The following is a 5,140-nucleotide window of genomic DNA, read 5'->3' as shown; positions in this document are numbered from 1 at the left end:
TCCAACCCAAGAGAGTCACAGGCATTGAACTCCAACACATGAAAGCCATGGAGTGTGCTGTGCCCAACAAAGCCATGGGGGCTATGAGCCAACCCAGTATATTTTGAAAGGGGGATCCCTACCTCTGTGTGTCCAGAATGCAGGATTGCCTGACCTGTGGGCCTTAGGATTTTGGACTTTCTTGGGACCTATTATTTATTTTTCATTTATATTTCTCCCTTTTGGAGAAATATAATGAAAAATATGCCTGTCCCAGCATTGTATTTCAGAAGCACACGACATATTAGATTTCACAGGTTCACAGCTGGAGTCTCATCTGTATCTGATTTAGATGATATTTAGATGAAACTTTGGACATAAACTTTTGAGTTGGTGATATGTGAGAAGGATATGAATTTTGTATGACTGGGGTGGAATGTTATGGTCTGAATGTTTGTGTTTCTCCCAAAATTCATATACTGAAATCCTAATGCTCAATGCAATGGTATTAGGAGGTAAGAGCTTTGGCAGGTGCTTAAGTTATGAGGGTGAAGCCCTCATGAATGGGATTAGTGTCTTTATAAAAGAATCCTACAGACCCACCCACCCCCCTGGCCTCTTCTACCATATGAAGACACAGTGAGAAGTCAACAGTCTGTACCTGGAAGAAGACCTTTACCACAACTTAACCATGCTGGCACCTTGATCTTGGACCTCCAACCTCCAGAATTGTGAGCAATAAATTCTTGCTGTTTATAAGTCACACATTCTGTAGTATTTTTGTTGTAGCAGCTTGAATGCACTAATACAATTTCCCACTAGGCAAAGACTATGATTTGCTGAAATAGACACCCATCACATATGTAGTAGATCTTCCTTCTGTATCCCTCACAAAGCTTTTCCAGAAGTTTTTTTTTTTTTTTTTTTTTTTTTTTTTGGCAAATGTTGGAATGTTGAATAAATACTTCTCTAGATAAAGAGATAGAATTTTTCATTATTTTCATAGGCTAAAGCCAGTGATAGTTTTTAAATATATGAAACTGACTTTTTTAAAAAAATATTTTGAGCATGAGATTTATTTATCTAACCCAGAAGGAGGAGATAATTTTGTAAATTAAAGTGGGAGCCTTTTCAAAGAAAAAGATTTACTTCATGTACTCATACTTTCTCAAATCCTCTCCTCTGTCAAAGGAATTTTGTTGATATATATATATATATATATATATCCACAAAATATGATTATAGATATATGATTGCCCAACAAATATCTCTTGGGCAAATATCCTATGTATTTTAAATTCTATGACCCAGTAAAATAAGAAGAAAAACATGTTAAAATAAAAGAGAAAGATAAGAGAATAAAAATATCCCTTTATAAATAGAATTTTTTTAGAGTGTGTTTGCCACTACATTTTGATACTTTTTGCTGGAATGTGTAGCCTAGGCAAAGTAAACAAGAAACCAATCTTCAGAACAAAAATGTTAGGAATGTAGGGGAAAAAGATAATGGTACCTGGCAAGCGAAGAAAAAAGGAAGATGAGTGTAGAAATTGTGAAGGAAAGTAAGTTATGAATACAGAAATGGAGAAACTTGTGGCCAAGGGGTCAAAACTACCACAGTGAAACATTTCCAAACTGACTTCTTGTTATTAAATGTGAGATAGTTTGGGTGTGTTTTTTTGTGTGTATTGAATTCTGTTCCCTCTGTGGCAGAGCATTGGAATTCCTTCCATTTTAAGTGAATTGTAGTGTGTTTCACTGTGATCATAAACTATATTCACTATTTTGAGTTTCTGGCAAGGTTTCGTGACTACCCTAAGTTCTAAAAATTTCAAATCCCCCTTAAACCCTATAGCTTGTTGGTCTTGAATTTTATATACATATACATGCATATATATATATATATATATAATATACACACATAATATGTGGAGGTAAATGCCTTTCTGATATGATAAAGGCAAAGTGATTTGGAAGATATCTCTAAAAGTATGTCAATTTCATTAAATTTTGATTTTGGAACTTTTAACGGGAGATTGTGCTTAACCGCATTAAGTGGATTCTGGAGAAATATATTTTTTTTCATCATGATTGAAACAGGATTTTTTAGTTATATTTTAAAGAATATAGTTTAAAAATGTCCAGAGGGTTAAACATGACCCCTCAGATAAAGAGAAATCATAACTAAGTGATGAATCTAATAAAAGGTAGACCAGAACTTTTCTCATTCATTCAAACTCTAGCTGTTAAACTGAACCCTTTGTTTTTTGATTTGTGCTCCAGCTTCACTTCTTTCCTTAAGTGAAACCTTCTGACACAAATGCATCTGCAAACCAAAGCCCCAAGGAGAGAGTAAAGTGTTCTGTCACATTCCCGACAGCACTGATTTAAGGGTTTACATGCTGGTGCTACTTTTTTTCTTCTTTTATTTTAATTTCCTGGCTAGAAACTGGCGTTTTCCATTTACTTCACTCTCCAGTTCTGATACTGGCACATTTAATACGTAAAACAGTAGCCACAGTTTTCAGACATGAATCTTCTTTTAATACTAAATCTTTAAGAGTAGAGATAATAAGTTCCAAATTTGCTGATAAAGAATTGACACATGTGACACAAATTATATTTTAATTCCAAAAGCGAGAAAAGCTTTAGAGTAATTTCACAAATTTCATAAATATATCCTTTACTTTGAAAAATATGAAAAATCTCAAGGTCAAATTCAATTTCCCTTTTTCCTTCTTCCATTTCTTCCTTAGTAGAGTTCTAACAGCACTATGAAAGAAACTCCCTCTCACATCTTAGCCTTTTAAGTTTAAAATGCAAAATGTGAGGACTAATGCAAATAATGTAGTTTAGAAACTTGTATTTTCCTAATTTCTTAAGGAAATGTAATTTAAATTTATATTTATTTGAGTGCTAGTGTTCAAGAGTGTGGATGCCTTTATATAGGAGACAGTATTACTTGTCCCGTATTCTAAAAGTTAAAGTGTCAATTGACAAATTGATTCTTACTGTTTTCATATCATGAAAAATCAGCCTGAGTTCTTTATAAATTCTATATGTTTTCATTGGATAGATATTGTGAACTTTTTAAAATATATGTGAGTAGTAATATTTCCAAATTGCCTCTTTGTTTTTTTTTTTTTTTACCAAACTACACTTTTATTTATGTACTTTTCAATAAGTTTAAATCCTTGAAGGGTACAGCATCACACAGATTCTGTGTCCAATGGACTTAGCAGGAAGGTTGCTTCAGAAGTTTGCACAAACCATGCCACTGTTTCCATGAGCGTGAGTTACCTTTCCCCAGATTATTCTGGTTTTGTTAGGTTTTCCACCAGGAGTTACTGTGCTATTCTTTGTACACATAAACGTATCTCTTGCCTAGATAGAAGTCAGTTTCATCTCTAGTATAAATACCTTCAGTTTTAAGAAGAGCTGTGTGCTTCCTCTGGTTCCAGAGACCCTGCTTATAGCCGACAAAAATGGCCTTGGACAACAGCCTTTCAGACATATTTGTCATTTTAGAAGTCTTGTTCCCAGCAGAACCCCACAGGCTCCAAATAGCTCCATATTGTCTTTTAAAATTTCTCAAAAATTTAGCTTTGCTACAGTTTCCAACTTCTCCCCTAAGTGTCCAGAGGTCTGCTCTGCCAGTTGGGTTATCCTGAGGTCTCTCCACTTCATTGATCACAAGACCATTCATGGAAGGGATCATAGATAATACCCATGCATTACAAAAAATATCTAATTTTGAGATATAAATAGACTGGTTGATGTTCCCTAATCCCTGGGTGACAGTTTCACCCATCTTAATTCCTGCAGTACACTTTTTACAAAGGACAATATCTGTCACTTTTTTAAAGATTTTTTAGAGTAGTTTTAGGTTCATAGCAAAATTAAGACAAAGGTACAGAGATTTCCCATATTGTCCCTGTCTATCAACACCCACTACCAGAGAGGTATTTTTGTTACAATAGATGAACCTACACTGACACACCTTAATCGCCCAAAGTCCATAGTTTACATAAGAGTTCACTCTCAGTTTCATACATTCTATGGGTTTGGACAAATGTGTAATGACATCCGTCCATAATTCTAGTTTTATACAGAGAGTATTTTTATTGTCTTAACACTCTTCTATGCTCTGCCGTATTCACCCTTCCCCCTACTCCAACCCTGGCAACCACTGACTGTGTTTTTACTGCCTCCTTAGTTTTGCTTTTTCCAGAAGTTCTTATAGTCAGACTCACACAGTATGTGCCTTTTCAGATTGGCTTTTTTCACTTAGTAATACTTATTCATTTAAAGTCCGTCCACATCTTTACATGAATAGATAGCACACTTCTATTTAGTGCTGAGTATTCCATTGTCGGATGTGCCACGGTTTATTTATCCATTCACCTACTGAAGGACATCTTGATTGCTTGCAAATGTTGGCAATTATGAATAAAGCTGCCATAAATATCACTGTGTAGGTTTTTGTATAGACATAAGTTTTTGACTCCTTTGGGTAAATACCAAGGTGCGCAAATGCTGGATCATGTGGTAAGAGTATGTTTAGTTTTTTAAGAAGCCACCAAACTGTTATCAAAATATGTCTATCATTTTTAAATAAGAATTTTGGTTTTTTGTTTGTATTTATGTTTTTATTAGCCTGCAACATTGGCGACACGTACGTTTCCTTATGTTGAATGACCATTTGAATTTTCCTTTTCTGTGTGAGAAAGCTTTTATTTTTGAATAGATTCTTCAAGTTAATAATATACATACCTTTTCATACTGTGGCAAATATCTTCTGTTCATTTAAGGCTTACTCTGATGGCTAATCTTATATGTCAACTGGGCCATGGTTAAGCAACTGTTTGGTCAAACACCAGTCTCGATGTTGCTATAAAAGTAATTTTGAGATGTGCTTCAAAGAAGACCTAATTAAAATACATACTCTATGTAATTCACAGTATTTTTTGTTTGTTTTTTCAGCCATGCACTATCTTAAGGTTTTCAATGCACATTTGTACATTCATTAATTCTACTGAACTTCAAGTGTATTCCATAAAGTAGACTTGGTGGTTAGCTTCTCTCTTTTTACAGCTATGGAAACACATCTCAGAAATGAGAAATGGAGGTAGGATCATGCAGCTAATAGATACTAGAGCTG

At 34.5% G+C, this 5,140-nt stretch overlaps 1 pseudogene; it reads right to left on the bottom strand.

The window, feature by feature from the left end:
- Positions 1-3,138: 3,138 nt before the first annotated feature.
- Positions 3,139-3,502, bottom strand: LOC137224511 (large ribosomal subunit protein eL33 pseudogene; annotated as a pseudogene).
- Positions 3,503-5,140: the final 1,638 nt, after the last annotated feature.

Source organism: Pseudorca crassidens, chromosome 1 (genome assembly GCF_039906515.1).
Source record: "Pseudorca crassidens isolate mPseCra1 chromosome 1, mPseCra1.hap1, whole genome shotgun sequence".
In the NCBI taxonomy this organism is placed as follows: domain Eukaryota; kingdom Metazoa; phylum Chordata; class Mammalia; order Artiodactyla; family Delphinidae; genus Pseudorca; species Pseudorca crassidens.
This window is presented reverse-complemented; position numbering and strand designations above follow the sequence as displayed.